Below are 20,651 nucleotides of genomic sequence, written 5' to 3' on the forward strand. Positions count from 1 at the left end.
GCTGAAGAGAGTGACATAAGATAGGCATTTCCCTACTCTAGTGCACTCTAATTGGTATAATCATCCTGAAAACAATATATGCTATGCTATGCTCTGCTATGCTAAGTCGCTTCAGTCGTGTCCGACTCTGTGCGACCCTATAGATGGCAGCCCACCAGGCTCCCCCATCCCTGGGATTCTCCAGGCAAGAGTACTGGAGTGGGTTGCCATTTCCTTCTCCAATGCATGAAATTGAAAAGTGAAAGTGAAGTCGCTCAGTCGTGTCCGACTCTTTGCGACCTCATGGACTACAGCCTACCAGGCTCCTCCTCCATGGGATTTTCCAGGCAAGAGTACTGGAGTGGGGTGCCATTGCCTTCTCCGGAAAACAATATAGTAGAATATATTAAAAAGTCTCATTTGAACTCATATGTAAAAAACATGAGAAAATTATTAATGTACAATGGTCCTCTGATATCCATTCTTCTCTCCCTCTTTAAGAATAGAATCCCCAGTTTGTTTAGCTGGGCACATGTCCACTTGTAATAAAGATTATATATCCCAACATTCCTTGCAGCTAGGTGTGGTCCTGCCTAAGAAACAGAAATGAGAAATACAAATCCCAGGTAAAGAAATACTTCTTTAGCACTTATCCTTCCTTCCTACTGGTTGGAATTCAGCTGAACTTCATTTTACATATTGTAAAATGTAAAACTTCATTTTACATATTGTAAAATGTAAAACTTCATTTTACATATTGTAAAATGTAAAACTTCATTTTACATATTGAGGTGGTTTGAGAATGGAAGTCACGTGTGGTGGGGCAACAAAATAGAGTTGGACCAACCACTTCCAAACATCTATAAATTCAGAAGACAAATTTCTATTTTGTTTAAGCTACTATAATTTGGAGTTTTACTTGCAGCCAATTCTAATCCCAAATAATATATGTATTAATACCAAATGTACTGCAAATATTTGACTGAAAAAAAAAATAAGATACAGAACAGTGTGTAATACCTTACCACTGTATTATAAAGGAAAACAAAAACATTATATACATGGAACCTAGGTCCCTAATGAACCATTCCCTTCATATCCATACCCTTACATAGATTTTCCCCACATTGAATCTTAACCTGCCACATGACGTATTTAAACAAGGAGAACATGGGGAAAAGTGACTGTGCCAGTTCCTAGCCTAAGCATTAAGAAGGCCTGGCAGCTTCTGCCAAGATGTTTTTTGCAAATTAAAAATAAATAAGTCCAACTATTTGCCTGCTTCGTTGCTTCAGTCATGTCCTACTCTTTGCAACTCCATGGACTGTAGCCTGCCAGGCTCCTTTGTCCATGGGATCTCCAGGCAAGAATACAGGAGTGGGTTGCCATGCCCTTCTCCAGGGGAACCTCCCAACCCAGGAATCAAACCTGTGTATCCTGTTATCTCCTGTGTTACAGGCAGATTCTTTACTGCTGAGCCACTGTGGAAGCCCAAATCCAGCTACAGAGGAACATGTACATGATGACATTTCCTTACTCACATATATTATATAGTACAATGACTGGAAAGTGCTCATATAGAAAGAAAATGATGGCATAAAGTAATATTCATATGGAATGTCTATTCATATATAATGTCTATTTTGTAAAAATGCATAGAAAAAAGACGAATGAATTACATGAAGATTATTAATACTGCTTGTGCCTTCATGATAGAATAATGTTTAATTTATGGGTTTTCCTTTATTCTTTCCAAATTTCTTACAAAGAGCATGTTTTACTTTTAATTTTAATAATTCTATTTTCATTTCTAGACGTTCTACTTGGGCTCTTTAAAAATCTTCCTAGGTTTTTCAATAAACTTTTGATACAGAAGTCCCTCATCTGCAGTTTTGCTCTCCATGGTTTTAGTTATCCTGTCAAAAATATTGACTGAAAAATTTCAGAAATAATTCATAAGTTTTAAACTTCATGCCTTTCTGAGTAGTCTGCTGAAATCTTGCACCATCCAGCTCCATCCTGCTCAGAATATGAATCATCCCTTTGCCCACCATATTCACATTGTAAGGGATACCTGCTAATTAGTACAAGAAAAGCATAGTATATATAAGGTTCAATAATATTTGTAGCTTCAGGCATTCACTGGCGGGTCTTGGAATGTATTCCCCCATGGATAAGGAATGTCCTGGAGTGTATTAAAAAGTATAGACATCACTTTGCTGAAAAAGGTCTGTATGGTCAAAGCTATGGTTTTTCCAGCAGTCATGTATGGATGTGAATTTGGCTGAGCACCAAACAACTGATGCTTTGAACTCTGGTAATAGAGAAGATTCTTGAAAGTCTCTTGGACAGCAAGGAGATCAAACCAGTCAATCCTAAAATAAATCAACCCTGAATATTCATTGGAAGGACTGATGCTGAAGCCCCAATTCTTTGGCCACCTGATGCAAAGACCCAACTCATTGGAAAAGACCTTGATGCTGGGAAAGATTGCGGGCAGGAGGAGAATGGGATGACAGAGGATGAGATGGTTGGATTGCATCATCAACTCGATGGACATGAGTTTGCACAAACTCTGGGAGTTAGTGAAAGACAGGGAAGCCTGGCCTGCTGCAGTCCATGGGGTGACAAAGAGTCAGACATGACTGAGCTACTTGAACAACAACAAATGGATAATGGGGGATAACTGTTCCCTGGTGGCTCAGCAGTAAAGAATCTGCCTGCAATGCAGGAGCCATGGGAGATGTAGGTTCTATCTCTGGGTCAGGAAGATCCCTTGGAAGAGGACATAGCAACCAACTCCAGTATTCTTGCCTGGAGAACCCATGGACAGAGGAGCCTGGCGGGCTATAGTCCATAGGGTCGCAAAGAGTCGGACACAACTGAAGTGACTTAGCATGCATGCAGTTTGCTCTTTTCTCATGTTTTCAGTTCTATCATTTAATTGAACATCTTTAACTTATTTCTGAATATTTTTTCTGTATCATCACAGGTCCAATATTTGAAGTACTTAAAGATCTCACTCTGTTTGTTTTCTCCCTGACTCTTAAATACATAACATCTACATTTTTCATGTGTTTGTAACTCTGGATTGTGAGATAACTGCAGAGTACATCATGAGAAACGCTGGACTGGAAGAAGCACAAGCTGGAATCAAGATTGCTGGGAGAAATATCAATAACCTCAGATATGCGGATGACACCACCCTTATGGCAAAAAGTGAAGAGGAACTAAAAAGCCTCTTGATGAAAGTGAAAGAGGAGAGTGAAAAATTTGGCTTAAAGCTCAACATTCAGAAAACTAAGATCATGGCATCTGTTCCCACCACTTCATGGGAAATAGATGGGGAAACAATGGAAACAGTGTCAGATTTTATTTTGGGGGGCTCCAAAATCACTGCAGATGGTGATTGCAGCCATGAAATTAAAAGACGCTTACTCCTTGGAAGGAAAGTTATGTCCAACCTAGACAGCATATTAAAAAGCAGAGACATTACTTTGCCAACAAAGGTCCGTCTAGTCAAGGCTATGGTTTTTCCAGTGGTCATGTATGGATGTGAGAGTTGGACTGTGAAGAAAGCTGAGCGCCAAAGAATTGATGCTTTTGAACTGTGGTGTTGGAGAAGACTCTTGAGAGTCCCTTGGACTGCAAGGAGATCCAACAAGTCCATTCTAAAGGAGATCAGCCCTGGGTGTTCATTGGAAGGACTGATGCTGAAGCTGAAACTCCAATACTTTGGCCTCCTGATGTGAAGAGTTGACTCACTGTAAAATACCCTGATGCTGGGAGGGATTGGGGGCAGGAGGAGAAGGAGACGACAGAGGATGAGATGGCTGGATGGCATCACAGACTCGATGGACGTGAGTTTGGGTAAACTCCAGGAGTTGGTGATGGACAGGGTGGCCTGGCATGCTGCCATATGGGGTCACAAAGAGTCGGACACGACTGAGCGACTGAACTGAACTGAACAGAACCTGAAACTGTGAAGATGCCACAGGGTCTAGGATTAAGGTGCATTTCTCCAGAAAGCATTTACCCCACATCTTCCAGGCACTGAGGACCTCAATTTAAGATCACTCAGCAAGTCTAAATTCAGCTCCCAAAGCCAAAGGAGAGCAGGACTGTTGTTAAAATGTGGGGAAGAAGACATTTTTCCCCCCAGTGGGAGCTAAGTCTTTCTCTTGGCCAAAAGGATTTTTTCCCTAACTCCCTTTTTCATGGAAAATGTTGTCCTTTGAGTGCCCAAGCTTCACAGTAGGTTCTCACTTTCACCTTCCCACATTACACCGGCCCAAAGACTGGTTTCTGGTCCCCAGCACAGTATGTCCTCATGTGCTAAGTCGCTTCAGTGATGTCCAACTCTGTGATCCTGTGGATGGGGGCCCACTAGGCCCCACTGTCCATGGAATTCTCCAGGCAAGAATACTGCAGTGGGTTGCCATTTCCTCCTCCAGGCAATCTTCCCAACCCAGGGATCAAACCTGCATCTTCTGTGTCTCCTGCATTGGCAGGTGGCTTCTTTACCACTAGTGCCACCTGGAAAGCCCCAGTACAGTACTCAGAGCTTGAGAATCTAAGTTTCTGCTCTCAGCAAACACCCTCAGGGCAGAGTCTCAGTTTATGCTTTACACCCACTTTCCATCTCTCTCTTTATTTTTATGCCCTGGAAATTCTGCTCCCTTTCTTTGTAGATATCATTAGAAGATGTTAGTTATACTTTACCCATCATTCTTAGGTTATTTGAGCAGGAAGATTTATTAGAGCATCTGGTCTACCCAACATGTAGCCAGAATTGGAAGTGTGGGCTGATATTACTTTCATGATCAAAAAAAAAAAAAAAAGAAAGAAAGAAAGAAAATTTTAAGTACAAAAGAATCTATCCAATAAAATGGGGAGAGTCTTCCTTATTGACTATCCTGGAAACTTTCCTTACAAAGGAAGCTGCTAAAAATTATTTGGCACTGAGAGGTACCTCTAGGAAAATCCCTGTACCTCAATGAGACTGAAATTAACTGTTAATTCATTACTAACACAACGAGACATTATATAAAAATCAAGAACTTCCACAAGTAAGCAGGGTATAGGGGAATACCAAGGTGCCAGAACATAGTAGGCACTCATTACATAATTCTATTACAAACTGAAAAGACCTATGCCCACTAGGCAATATTTTGGAAATGGATACTAGCAGTTTTAATAATTTTATATTTATCGTATCTTATTTTTCTAAGCATACAGACATCTACACCAAAGGAATCTCTTAAAATGTTTTTGTTGCAATTCTTAAATATTCCAAAAGCTGAGATACATCTATCTCCCCTTCCTTCTGTTTTAACTATCACTAAGCAACTGATATTTTCACAACATTTGCCTTAATTTGTAGGTGACTAACGTAACAGAAATCTTCATTTTATACTCTAATGTGAGAATTAAATGAGATGAGTCAGGCAAAGCACATAGCAGTTAGCACATAGTAAGAACTTGTTATGATGATGGTGGGGAGGATGATGATAATGGTGATGATAATAATGATTTTTAAAAGCTTTCATGTGAATTTGAGGTAGATATACCAACTGACTGAAAACTAACATCAGTGCAAAACAAGTGGAGCATTCTTTGTTTTGGTCTTAAAACTCCAAGAGGGGCATGATTCAGGGTTGCTTACCTGTGTCTGGAGCATCTGAAAATGCATCAGGTGTAAGTAGACACTTAATAAATACTCCATATTTATGGTAATGTTAGTGTGGCTATGAGGGTATCACAGTCTCATGAGGGCAACTCATAAGCATTAGGTTTCAGGTTTCCCTGGTGGTTCCGTGGTAAAGAATTGCCTGTCAATGTGGGAGACACAAGTTTGATCCCTAATCCAGGAAGATCCCACGTGCCATGGAGCAATTAAACCCACGCACCACAACAATTGAGCCTGTGCTCTGCCCAGGAGCCACAATTCCTGAGCCCACGTGCAACAACTACCGAAGCCCACACACCCTCCAGCCTGTCCTCTGCTACAAGAGAAGCCACTACAGTGAGAAAGCCATGCACCACAACTAGAGATTAGCCCCAACTTGCTACGTCTAGAGAAATCCCAGGCAGCAAGGCCCAGGACAGCCAAAAATAAATAAATAAATAAATAAATTTTTAATTAGGTTTCAAATTTCTATCACAAGGCCAAGATGAACACAGGCACCAATGAGTCTGAGATCTAGGAAGAATGCCCACCAGCCAGTGTCCTAAGGCCCTGCTCCCTACTGCTCTAGAAAGAGAGACCCACACTCACCTTCAGAGCTGAGGGTGACGGTTATTATCTACTCTGCACATACTATTACCAGGAGCTGGGGGAGGGGCGATGGGGAGAGGTTAATCAATAGGTATAAAGTTCTAGTCAAGCAAGATGACTAAGCTCTAACAGACTAGTGGTCACCAAGGGGAAGGAGGCTGGGAAGGGATGAAGCAGGAGGTTTGGGTTAGCAGATGTAAGCTTTTATACATATAGAATGGATAAACAACAATGTCCTACTGTATAACACAGAGTATATTCAATACCTTTTGATAAACCAAAATGGAAAAGAATAGTAGAAAAAGAATATATATGTGTATAACTGACTCACTTTGCTGTCCAGCAGAAATTAACACAACATTGTAAGTCAACCATGCTTCAATTTAAAAACTTAAAACTGAACAAAATAAAAATTAAAAAATAAAAAGATGACTAAGCTCTAGAGAGCTCCTCTACAGCATTATACCTATAATCAATCATAACATATTACACACTTAAAAGTTTGTTAAGTGGGTAAATCTTAACTGTTCTTACTACTACAAAATAACAAATAAATAATTAAAATTTTAATTTGCTTTTTGTGGCCAAAATAATTAAATATAAACATTCAAGAGATTAAAGCATCAGTTAGAAAAAGGAATTTTTAAATATAGCTGAAATGTAAAAGGCTAACTGATTTCCAAGTTTAAATGATAGGAAGAAATTACAAAGAAAGAAGTACACACTGGATAACACAAAATTAAAATTTTTCACTTGAAAAAAAAATTTTACTAAGCACATACTGTGTGCCAAGCTTCATGCTTATTATCCCATCCCATCAGGGAAGGAGACAGTAGGAGTGGTTAAGCACACAAAACTCTGGGTTCTAACTGCCTGGGTCCAAACCCCAGGTCTGTCATTTGCCTTGAGCAAACCTAGTTAGTTAATCTCTCTAAGCCTCAAGCTTCCTGGTTTCAAACAGGTGTACCAGTAACAGCTAACTCAGAGCAGGTTGGGGATGGATGAATTGGTATATGGGAGGTGCCTTGAACACAGTAAACGTTCTTTAAGTCTTAGCTATTATTACCCCTACTTTTCAGATGAAGAAACTGGGGTTGACAGCAGTCAAATTACTTAGCTCATAAGAAATAGAGCTGGGACTTGAACTCAGGCAGCCTGACTTCAGACACTTGACATAAGGCAGAAACTTGACATACAGCACCCTCTCTCCATAGCATCTCTGAAGCCTCTTCCTTAAATATAAGTGGTCTCACCCCGCCAGCCAAGGGCAGGACTGTTAAACAGAACTGTTTGGTTGAGAGGGGACAGAATAGACCAAAAGAAGACCTGTCCTAATGGCCTGCCCGCCTCATGACCAGCCTCAGCCCAGCACAGTTTTTAAACAGACGATATAGACAAATAGCAGACAGGTGGAAAGAGGACACAAGCCTCTTGGACTCAGCATCTGCGGCTGTGTTCTGATCCCCTGGCCACAGAAAGGACAGCCAAGAATGAGAAGCAGGAGCAAATATGTCCTCCCCACCCATGCATATGCCATTTGAGAGCCCAACCAACAATAACATCCACTGTGTTATAAACACTTCCCGATGTGGCAGGTACTGAGCTCGCTACTTACCAGAAACTTCATCTGATCTCCATGACAACCTGCTGAGGCAGGTGCTGTCATGGTGCCCGCTCTGCAAATTAGGAACTTGAGGATTCGTGAAATGAAGTAAATTGCCCATAGTCAGTGGGTCATAATCCACCTCACTACACTCTGATGTAGACCGAATGTTTGTGACCCCGCCCCCAAGATTCATATGCTGAAACCTGATGGCATTTGGGCCTTTGGGAGGTTGTAAGGATGGAGTCCTCAAGAGTGAGGTTGTAAGAGAGCTCCCTCATCCCTCCTGCCAAGTGAGGACTCACTTGGAAAGGCTGTCCATGAACTCGGAAGTGGGCTCTTAGCAAACATCCCACCTGACAGTGCCTTGATCTTAAATTTCCCAGCCTACAGAACTGGAAGAAACAAATGTCTGTTGCTGACGCTCCTCTCTGACAGGGCACACCAGGGATGATGACCAGAATACAGCGGCTCAGGTCACAGCCACAGTGAGCTTCCTTTCCCCAAGGACTGGGCAGAGCCAAAGACTCCAAAATCTGAGCTCAGCTCCCCCTCTGCTCTGCACTCACTAAGGAACCACTAGGCTGGTTGTTTCGAAACAACTGCCGTTTACTGAAAAATTACTGTGTGCTCCATGTTGTACTTGGTGTTAGACCATAAGCCCAGTAAGGGCAGGAACAGGGTCTGTCATATTCACCAATGTATTCCCAGAACCAGTACAGAGCCTGGCTCTCAGTGGGAGCTGACAAAATATTTGTAGAATAAATAAATAAATAAACGATGGATGGGTGGATGGATGAAAATATTATCTCTAATCCTTATAATCATTCTGTAAAGTAATATTTTAATTTTCTGTATGTAGGGAGAGAAATCAGTTTCAGAGATACTGTATTCCTGTTCAAGACCACACAGTTTCTGAGTTATAACTAAGGCTCAAAACCAGCATCTCTAGCTCCCAAATCATAGTCTTTCCTCTGTTATTTCTTTTTTCCCCAAAGGAGACAATGCTACTCTCCTACCTCACAGGGCTTTTACAAAGGTCACATGGATAAAGTGTAGGAATATGTTTTGCCAACTCTGCACTTGAAAAGGTTGATAACTAATTTTTAACATAAAATCAAAAGCCTAAAGCCAAAACAGCACAACTTAAATGGAATTTTAAGCAGTGAGAAGAAAGGAGTTATATTTGAGGGACAAGTGAACTGTCACTAGCTTGGAAGTCAACCCATAGTGCAGGCGTATCTCCATCTTCTCAGGAGGTGGGCGGTGGGCAGAAACCCAGATTTGGAATTATAGAGTTGCAAAGTTATGCAAAGGGCACCCAAACAACCTTCCACCCAATGTGGGACCCTCAACAGATTGTCACCTCAATTGTGATGGAACAAGTAGGTGACGGCATCACACCAGGAAGAGGTATACTGGGGGCGGGGCCCAGAGCCCACTTTATATACTCAGTCTGCTGCATACAATCCTTTCCCGGAAGGTCTCCTGCGCCAGAGCTGTTTTTAGATTCCTGGATGATCTGTCTAACCTATAGCTTCCATGGTTAAATCAAGTGATTTAATTACACTTCTGCAGTAAAGTAGAATTTAGCAACACCTTATATCTAGGTGTTCAACACCATGATTATCTCTCAATTTATTTCTTACAGTAGCCTTATCCTCATTTTCTTAATAAGAAGAACCTATATTCAGCATGAGGGCTTCCCTGGTGGCTCAGGCAGTAAAGAATCCACCTGCAATGCAGGAAACCTGGCTTTGATCCCTGGGTCTGATCCCTGGGTCGGGAAGATGCCCTGGAGAAGGGAATGGCTACTCCACTCTGGTGTTCTTGCCTGGAGAATTCCATGGACAGAGCAGCCTGGCAGGCTACAGTCCATAGGGTCGCAAAGAACTGGATATTCAGCATAGAAATTTGCTCAACAACATCAGAAAATTGAAGCCCACGTGCCAAAGTGAAGGCTAGATAGACTTCTACATTCACACTCTTTATCCCCCAAAAGATAGCTTAAAACAGATCAGAAAACAGAACACAACTGAATAAAATAATATCTACAAAAGCCTTTTAAAGAATACAAGCAGAATATCAGCCTACAGTGGCTAACAGAGTAAAAATCTCTCGTGAGTCTCCAAATCCTAAATCATCAGGATTGGGGGCCTACAGGAGATAATCTTTTTTGAAAAAGCTGAAAAATTACCAACTTTCTTTTAAAGCTGAAAAATTGAGGCAAGGGAAAAATGAAAAGATTATTTTAAAAACAAATGCAAGAATGATACTCCCAGGGCAATGTACCCACATCCCTGGTCTCTGCCAGATTCAGCAGAGGGAACAACTCAAAGCTTTCTTTGCCCAAAGCTGGTAACTTAAGTGAGCAACTTGGGCATAAGGATGTGGGCCATACCCAGTCTGATGAAGCAGACTTACCTTGATGGAATACAGGCTTGTGTTGTCAGATGTTAAGATATGTTTTAAAAAGAAGCCAGAAGTCCTTTCTTTTGAGGGGTGGAAGATGCAGGGGTAAAACTTTCTGATTTTTCAAAGACAAATTAAAAGGTTTGGCCAACACCTCTAAGCTGCCAATTTGCAACAGCAACCTTTCCCCTCCTGAGTGACATCATGGTACCCCAAACAAGCCCAAACGAGACTCTGAAGACCTGTTCTCAATCTTTCCTTCTTCAGCTGAGCACACTTTCAAAAACTTCTCTGAGCCTCAGTTTCCTCATATGCAAAATGGACCTAATGGACCTAATACCTTATTTATTTCACATAATTTTCCCCATGAATCAAATAAAATAAGCTTTTCAAAAGTAAAGGCCATTCATGTTTATGTCCCCAGGGCCTATGTTCATTCAAAATAAAATTTTAAAATATATTAAAAGTTTGTTGAACTAAAAAGCATATTGAAAACAGTGAAGCATCCATCAAGTGTCATGTCACACTAAATACGTCGTCAAAATATTTAAAACTGTATAGAAAGTTTCTGTGTCATTTCCCCCTAAATTAATGTATTTTCCCCTTACCCCGCCCCCCGCAAAGCTCTCCCAACAAAAGCAATTGACAATATCTGTTTAGTAACTTAAAGAGAAAGAGAGAGAGAAAGGGAGGGAGCTTTTATGCAAATTTGATTTCCCTATAATAATCTAGAGCTATTCTGCTAGAAGGAATTATCTCTGCAGGCTGGCAGCTGTGGTAGGCAGTGAATTAAAAATGGCTCTGTATATGGGAAAATCTGTTCTATAATCAGTGCTATTCTTGGAGGGGACATCAATCTATTCCAGCTCCCATGATGCTCCACTCGTGTGAATGACATACAAGCATGAGGTAGAAACTCTCATTACATCATGGCTGAGGATGCTGCCCCACCGGAGACTTTGCACCACCACTCTAAAGATAGATGGAGTGGGACCTAATGGTGGCTTCCAACCAGTCAGTGTAGCCAATCACCTTAATTTAGGTAAAAAAACATGAAGCGAAAAGACAAATCTTTCAACAGTGATATATTCAACTCAACTCCAGCGAACTGGCCAGTCTGAGGGTCATTGTTTCTGCCTCTTTTCTTCCCTCCTTCCTTCCTTCCTCCTTCCCTTTTTCCTTTCTCCTTCCTTCCTCTCTTTCTTCCTCTTCCTTCCTGCAGATCTCATATAAGCCTCTATTCCTGAGTCATAAGACACCAACCCAGGAAATACTACTAAGGACTCTGTCCATGGGAAAGGCACATGGACAAAAAGTATTTTAAAAATAAGCAACCACCACAGTGCTCTACATAAAACGTCCTCGTGCTCTTAATGAGATAACTGCTTGGTCATTAAAAACGCTGTATCCCTGAGTGGCTAATTTAACTTGGAGTCTCTACAGGCCAGGTTCAGCCCTTAACCCCAAGAAAAGAAATTAGGCAGCAGATGGATTAACGCCATTATATGCCTCAGAGTGAAGCCTATCTCCTTCATCAGACCATGGAAACTTCCTGGTAGTCTGTGCCTCAGTCTTACACCTGAGGCCGCCTCCTTCTTTCCCTGAGTCAAACAGCACCCTCATTGTGTCTGCTTGGGAGTGATGTCAGTATATCAAAACATTAAATTGTGGGTGTGTCTGCGTGTGTGCTTGTGTCTCTTTCTTTATAATCACGTGTGAACTCACCTTGATTTAAGTCATTTCGTGCCCTTCAAAATAACCAAGAGCCATGCCCAGGAATGTAAAGAAATTGTATCTTCTAAATTGGAACTAGTCTCTCCCTTTCAAGCACTGTTAAGAAATTGGCTTTATCAACATGCATGACTGGTGAGCCCAGAGACCCACACAGCTTGGGTGCATTTATGACCACTGGGGTGTGGTCTCCAGATGGGGAATCCTCCAGGGAGGGCAGAGCTGGCCCCCAACGGCGCACGGGTGCCTGCCTGAGAGCGTGGAGGACAACCTCTCCAAGGTGACAGAGCGCGGACTCTGCTTTAGACCACGTGAGACTGGGCAGCCGCACCAAGACGGCTCTAAATAGCTCCACAGAGATGCAGGAAATGCTGCTGTGTCCTTCAGGAATGGTTCCCCGGAGAAAGTGAAGCATTCCCGCTACCCAACAGTGCCGTTCAGGGCTCGGTCATCCGGTCCTTGCAGTTCATTCTCAGAAGCCATTTCCCTATGTTTTTCTTGAATTCTGCTCTTCTGAGGCTTTTTCCCCCCCAACACAGCAGCCCTAGATACCCGGCATATCGGCCATGCATCTGTCTGTTAGCCAAACTCCACTGCCTCTGAAGCTCCAGAAGTTTCCAAACTCCCGACAAACCGCACCAAAGCTGCCTACATTATCACTTCGGTAGGAAAGCAAACTGGGTGGCACGGCAGGGTTAATTTAAAAGACAGCTGCATCTGTTTTGCTCATTACTCTTCATGTATAAACTGCAAATTGCATTTGAAAATATTTTCTTTAAAATAAAATTGTCGTTTCTGAGCCTCCTGCTGGCACCCAGTGTCTGGGTAAAGCAAGTAACACAAATGTAAAGCAGGGTGACATCCCGGCATCCTTTGCGGAGGTAGCAGGCCACGCCCTCCTGACCCTACTGCACAATGAATAATGCAAAAGAGGGAAATGTTATTGTTCAATAAATCATTCTCCTGCACTAGGAAGCTGGGGCAGAATTTGCCTCACAAGCCTCAAGACTCAATGACTCTGGATGTCAAATGGAGGCAACTGAATGTGTGACTTCCTCATTTTGCCCTCCTAAAAGACCTCGTTCCCTTTCTCAGGAGTCCCGCAAATGAGGATGAGTCCCTTTTGTGATTGAGAATTAATCAGAAAGCATTCACTGTCTGGATGTCAGGCACTTAGGAGTATGGTGTCTCAGTTTCCTTCTCTGGAAAATGGGGATGCTCATAACACCTCCTTTATAGGGCTGTTATGAAAAATAAATCAGCCCTATAAAAAAAATAAATGTTATGAAAACTTAATTCATAGAAAGAATCTGATATGATGTCCAGCTCATGGTTCAGTTCAGTTCAGTTCAGTCGCTCAGTCGTGTCCGACTCTTTGCGACCCCATGAATCGCAGCACGCCAGGCCTCCCTGTCCATTACCACCTCCCAGAGTTCACTCTGACTCACGTCCATCGAGTCAGTGATGCCATCCAGCCATCTCATCCTCTGTCGTCCCCTTCTCCTCCTGCCCCAAATCCCTCCCAGCATCAGAGTCTTTTCCAATGAGTCAACTCTTCACATGAGGTGGCCAAAATACTGGAGTTTCAGCTTTAGCATCATTCCTTCCAAAGAAATCCCAGGGCTGATCTCCTTCAGAATGGACTGGTTGGATCTCCTTGCAGTCCAAGGGACTCTCAAGAGTCTTCTGCAACACCACAGTTCAAAAGCATCAATTCTTCGGCACTCAGCCTTCTTCACAGTCCAACTCTCACATCCATACATGACCACTGGAAAAACCATAGCCTTGACTAAACAGACTTTGTTGGCAAAGTAATGTCTCTGCTTTTCAATATGCAGAATATGCAGATATCTAGGTTGGTCATAACTTTTCTTCCAAGGAGTAAGCATCTTTTAATTTCATGGCTGCAGTCACCATGGTTAGCTCAGGGTAAATGCAGAGATATAGAAATGTAGACACTACATTTCCTGAAACTGCAAAACATGAGGCAACTACTTAAAAACTTTTCCTAAAAAGGCACAATTGGAGTAAGGTGCTCTGGATTTAACACCTGATCCCACAAGTCAATTTCAACATCGCCAAAGAGATAAAACTGATTTTGCACCTCCTGGTGTGATGCAACAAGTACACATCACCACCTAGGAAATGTTAAACCTAAACTTGATCAAGCTTCTGTACCTAACAGTTTCCAAGAGAAAAATAAAAGAGAAAGAGGAACATCGGGGTCTGTAAGCAGCAAAATTCAGACTGTAGTAAATTTAATAGGACAAATTACCTGCCTCTTCAACAAATAAATTTCAAGCAAAGAGTAAAAAGAGAGGGAGTATCTTTGATTAAAAGAAACATAAAAGTCCATAAAATGTGGAACTCATTTGATCCTCATTTGATTCTCGTTTGCATTGAACAAACCAAATGTAAAATACCAGTAGTTCAAATGGGTCCATTTGAACACTGACTGGATATTTGTGATATCCAGGAATTATTCTTAATTTTTTTAGCATCTCTTCCCATTGAGAGGTAGAGTCTAAATCCCTTCCATTAATCCTGGGGTAGTCCCAGTGACTCCCTTCTTCAATGGAATGTGATGGAAGCATGACCGTAAGCTCTGAGACTAGGTCATAAGAGCCTTAAAGCTTCTACTCAAATGTCTTGAACTCTTGCTCTTGGGACATTCCTTCTTGGAACCCAGCAGCCATACTAGGAGAAGCCCAAGCCACATTGAGAGACCATCAAAAGGAACTAAAATCAGCAGTGCCACCTGAGTTCCCCGCGGACGGTCCTATGAGTGAGCCCTCTTGCAAATCCAGCCCAGATGTATCTTCAGATGCATTAGAGACCTGCCCAGCTAAACCCAGTGAACCCACAGAACTGTGGAGAGAATAATAAACTATAGTTTTAAAGCATTAAGTTTAGAAGAGGTTTGTTATATGGAAAAAAAAAATCAGAAAACATTATCTCTTAGAGACATATCCTTAAGTATTTACAGAAGAAATAATATGATACTTAGGATTTTTCATTTAATCCAGTTGAGGTGGGGGAAAGAGCTAAAACAAGCTCGCCCATGTGCTGCTAATTATTAAAACTGAAAACTTGGATCATAGGGAGCAATTATACTCTTCTTTCTGCTCTTGAATGTTTTCAAAATGTTTTCTAATGAAAAAATTTTTAAGAGCTCTGGATTTATCCAGACTATGTTTCAAGACTACTGGGAAAAAGAATATTAGCTATTAGGTGATTCTGTGTAGTAGGCATCACAGATGTCATTTAAATGCGTAGTATTAATAAGTTCATTGTTACCTGTCCAACTACAGGATGTCCATCTCTCAGAAGGCAGCAAATAGAGTTGAAAGAACCTGGAGTCAAGAGTGGAACGCAAACCGTAGCTCCATCTTCTTCTGGGAGTCCTTGGGCCTGTTCATCAAAACCTCTGGGCTTCACTGCTTTATTTGCAAACACTTTTCTCCTGACCAAGTTGCCCCATTCTTAAACACTTAAACACAGTTAAAGGGACAATGTACCCTATTAAATGCTATAAAAGTATAGATATTATTGTTGCCAGCTGTAATGGAAAAGAAATCATTTATTCTCAAGGCTTTGAGAATATTATATCAGTACAGATTATCTGCGGAGAAGGCAATGGCACCCCACTCCAGTACTCTTGCCTGGAAAATCCCGTGGATGGAGGAGCCTGGTGGGCTGCAATCCATGGGGTCGCTAGAGTCAGACATGACTGAGCGACTTCACTTTCACTTCTCACTTTCATGTACTGGAGAAGGAAATGGCAACCCACTCCAGTGTTCTTGCCTGCAGAATCCCAGGGACGGGGGAGCCTGGTGGGCTACCGTCTATGGGGTCGCACAGAGTCGGACGCGACTGAAGCGACTTAGCAGCAGCAGCAGCAGCAGCAGCACAGATTATCTGCCTACCAGTATAAATTTCTGTTCTTTTATTACATCACATTCAAGAGCTGGACAGACCTTTCTTCACACTGGAGAATGCATTCGGAATGGCCTGGTTAAAAGAGAAGCCATGCAGGGTATGTAAGGTTCATTTAGGCGGTGGGGCGCATCTTGAAGAGATATGCACTCATTGCCCAGGGCATCAGAAATGTGGTGCTGTGTTTGGAGCAGAAAATCAGGTGTACAGCAAAGAAGAGGTCAGCCAAATTGCTTCTTGCTATGGGCAACTCCACAGAGCATCCTGCAGTGTGGGCAGCTCAGAAACAATTTCAGAATACTTGATTATTCTCCCAAACAACACCGAAGAGGCTAACAAGTCATTCGGTTCAGTCACTCAGTCGTGTCTGACTCTGCGACCGCATGGACTTCAGTACGCCAGGTTTCCCTGTCCATCACCAACTCCAGGAGCCTACTCAAACTCATGTCCATCATGCCAGTGATGTCATCCAACCATCTCATCCTCTGTCATCCCCTTCTCCTCCTGCCTTCAATCTCTCCCAGCATCAGGGTCTTTTCCAATGAGTCAGTTCTTCACATCAGGTGGCCAAAGTATTGGAGTTTGAGCTTCAGCATCATTAACTTCCCTAATACATCAATCCACAAATATCTATGCTGCTATTTTGAGAACCAGAATTCTATGTACATCTCTCTTTACAAAGTGAGTATTTTTTGCATGCATGCTGAGTTGTGTCCGATTCTTTGTGACCCTATGGACTGTAGCCCACCAGGCCCCTCTGCCATGGAATTCTTGAGGCAAGAACACTGACGTGGGTTGTCATTTCCTCCTTCAGGGGATCTTTCTGACCCAGGGGTCAAACCATGTCTTCTGCATTGGCAGGCAGATTCTTTACCACTGAGACACTACACGGGAAGCACACATAGGGAGTATGGAGGAAAGAGAACTGTAACTGAGGCAGACTCCTCCATTAACTTGCCTTTTCATTTCAATAATCTGTTACCATTGAAATAAATGTGGGAAAAATTAACAAAGTCTAACTGAAAAAGGTGACTTAAATCCACACATTTGCCAATAGCTCATAACTTTCTAATAAAATATAACAACATGTTCAGTTCAGTTCAGTTCAGTCGCTCAGTCGTGTCCGACTCTTTGCAACCCCATGAATCACAGCACGCCAGGCCTCCCTGTCCATCACTGACAGAGTTCACTCAAACTCATGTCCATCGAGTCGGTGATGCCTTCCAACCATCTCATCCTCTGTTGTCCCCTTTTCCTCCTGTCTCCAATCCCTCCCAGCATCAGAGTCTTTTCCAATGAGTCAACTCTTCACATGAGGTGGCCAAAGTATTGGACTTTCAGCTTTAGCATCAGTACTTGTTGCTGCCGCTGCTGCTGCTAAGTCGGTTCAGTCGTGTCCGACTCTGTGCGACAGGTAGTATCAAACAGCAATAAGACCAAATGTCAGTAGAAGACAATTCTTTGCCTTTTTTCCTCGGCAAGATTTGAAGCTTCATGAAGGTAAATTTCTCATGTGTTTAGCTTCCCTATGGCATTAATTGAAATGACTTAGACTAGCATCCTCCAAAGAGCATCTGTAGACTCCCACAGACCCTAATGTTATTGGTGTTGGATTGGTTAATGGTCTCTGAAGTCATGCATGTGTCTGGGAAATGCTGAGTTGAATAACCTTAATCACGTTTTGCATTTGGTGGTAGTTTTTTATTTTTTTATTTTTTTTGGTTGTTGTTCAGATGCCTTTAATTTTATTTATTATTATTATTATTATTATTATTTTACTTTACAATATCGTATTGGTTTTGCCATACATCAACATGCATCCGCCACAGGTGTACACGTGTTCCCCATCCTGAACCCCCCTCCCACCTCCCTCCCCATACCATCCCTCTGTGTCATCCCAGTGCACCAGCCCCAAGCTTCCTGTAAAAAATATGGAACGCTTCACGAATTTGTGTGTCATCCTCGTGCAGGGGCCATGCTAATCTTCTCTGTATCATTCCAATTTTAGTATATGTGCTGCCGAAGCAAGCACGGTGGTAGTTTTTTAATGACAAGCCTTGGGACAGTCACTCTCAGAAAGCCATGCTAGGAGAGGCCCAAGACACATGGAGAGACCATGTGCAGAAACTAGTCAACAGCCCCACCTGAGTTCCTAGAACCCAGAAGTCAATGCCTCCACTGTGCATTTCCAGGAGGTACCCAGAAACGTTTCATTCTGGAAACCTCTCTCCAGACTCCTGTTACTCAGAACATTTCAAAGGGAAGAAGGGAGCTGACTTCTATTCAGTAACTAGCTTTGTGGTAGCAACTCCTGTTTCCTTAGTGCTTTACAACTAACTCAACAGATCACTGGGCTATGAGTTAGATTGAGCAGATATCATTAACCTTATTTTTTAATAGACTTTATTTTTCACAGCTGTTTTAGATTCACAGCAACATTGAGCAGAGAAATCCTATATACTCCCTATCTCTACAGGCTTACACAGGACACCCCCTATTCCAATATCAACGGGGTGGAAACTTCATTACATTAGATGAACTGACTGATACATCATAACCACTCAAAGTCCATAGTTTACATTAGGGTTCACTCTTAATATTATATATTCTCTGGGTCTTGATAAATGTACACTGGCATGTATCTACCATTGTAATAGCATACAGAATAATTCTCAGGCCTAAAACCCCTCTGTGCGTCATCTGCTCGCTCTCCTCTAACCCTGACAACCACCTGTCTTTTCACCGTCTCCATGGTTTTGCCTTTTCCAGAAAGTCATATAGTTGGAATCACACAGTATGTACACCTTCCACACTGGCTTCTTTCATATAGCAAAGTCACTTACTGTTCCTCCATATCTTTTCATAGCTTGATGGCTCAACTCTTTTTAGCACTAAATAATATTCTATTACCTGGATGTACTACAGTTTATTTATCCATTCACCAAGTGAAGGACATCTTGGTTGCTTCCAAGTTTGGGAAACTATGAATAAAGCTGCTATAAACATCATATACAGGGTTTTTTGTTGTGTAGGTGTAGATATAAGTTTTCAAATCATTTGAGAAAATACCAAAAACCGTGACTTGCTAGATTGTATGGCAAGAATATGTTTTGTAAGAACCTGCCAAAGTGTCTTCTTAAATAGCTGTACCATTTTGCATTCTCACCAGTAGTGAGTGAGAGTTCTTGTTGCCCCACATCGTCTCAGTGCATGTTTTCTTGCTCAGTCGTGTCCAACTCTTTGCGACTCCATGGACTGTAGCCCACCAGGCTCCTCTGTCCACAGAATTTTCCAGACAAGAATACTGATGTGGGTAGTCATTCCCTTCTCCGGGGTATCTTCCAACCCAGAGATCAAACCCACATCTCCTGCACTGGTAGGTAGATTCTTTACCATCTGAGCCACCCAGGAAGCCCACATCCTCTCTAGCAGGTGGTATCATTTAACCTGATTTTTTTTTAATGAAGAAACTGAGTCTAGACTCCAAATGAAGTGACTGGAACCAAGCACAAGTCCAATCCTTGTGCTTTTTCTAATTCATTAGAGCAGGAGTCTAAAAGCTAACCCCCAGAGCCAAATCCCACCCACCATCTGTTACTCCACTGCCTGTGAGCTAAGAATTATTTTCACATTTTCAAATAATGAGAGGAAAAGAAAAAAGAAAAAGAAGAATACCATGATCTGTGAAAATTATACGGAATTCTAATTTCAGTGTCTATTTAATAAAGTTTTATTGATACACAGTCACACCTGTTGTTTTTCCACTATCTGTGGCTGCTTTTGCACCTTGCCAGCAAAGTCAAGTAGTTGCCAGAGAGAGAATGGCCTGCAGAGCCTAAAATATTTACTAGCTGGCCTCTTACAGAAAAAAATTTGCCAATCTCTGCCCAGAAGAATCAGACCCAATTACAAGTATCATGTCTCTTAAGACAGTCAGGGGAAAAAAAAAAGCAGTCGGGAAAACAAGTGATTAAAGCATATCCAGTGACACAGGAAAAAAAAAAGCCAATCAGGCTTTGTAAAGGTTTTCTATCAACAAACTCAAAAATTTATTCAAAAATAGTTTCTATATGCAGCTCTCCTCCCCACAGAACTCCCCTTGCTACTTCTTCCAGACATTTTAGCCTTGTTTGGGCAGTGATGCTACAAGTAGAAAGTATTGAATTTTGACTGCCAACAGTAAGGTGCACCATCTCTGAGATTTAGACTCTTTTCCCCTTCAAGGGAACAACATCCTGCCCGCCTTCATTTTTTTTTTTTTTTTTTGCCTTAAGGTTTGTTTACACTCAGCAGGAGGAAAGGTAAGGAGATAAAAGCAATGCAGAATGAATAAAGGAAGACAAGGGTACAGCCAAACACAGAGAAGGCAAGATTAGAGGAGCGAGCCCCAGGGAAGAAAGTTTACAGGTTAGCACTGAGTGGATGCAAAGGGAGATTATACCTGGAACACAGTGGCCAGAAGGAAGAATCACTGGAGACAAAATCGCCACAGGCAAAGGTTATTTCAAATGCACAAATCTCCCAATGCATCAAGTCGCTGAAATAATGAATTTAATTCTGGCAATTAGCTGCTCTAGTCAGCTGGGAGCCCCACTGGTGGTTCAATCCAGACCCTTGCTGGGGGGTCAGTTAAAACAGGGGACCACGGGGAGGGGAAAGACAGTTTGCATTCGCAATTCCTTCTTTCTGCGGCTCACCTCCCAGCCAGAGGGG

At 42.1% G+C, this 20,651-nt stretch overlaps 1 protein-coding gene and 1 non-coding gene across 2 annotated transcripts in view; both read right to left on the minus strand.

The window, feature by feature from the left end:
• Positions 1 to 20,651, minus strand: part of PPARGC1A (PPARG coactivator 1 alpha) — a 714,869-nt gene that overhangs the window by 633,721 nt on the left and 60,497 nt on the right. The window lies entirely within an intron of this gene.
• LOC139183748 (U6 spliceosomal RNA) lies at positions 17,864 to 17,970 on the minus strand. The gene has a single exon (XR_011567365.1). It is a non-coding gene; the product is annotated as a U6 spliceosomal RNA (small nuclear RNA).

Source organism: Bos indicus, chromosome 6 (assembly GCF_029378745.1).
Source record: "Bos indicus isolate NIAB-ARS_2022 breed Sahiwal x Tharparkar chromosome 6, NIAB-ARS_B.indTharparkar_mat_pri_1.0, whole genome shotgun sequence".
NCBI lineage: Eukaryota > Metazoa > Chordata > Mammalia > Artiodactyla > Bovidae > Bos > Bos indicus.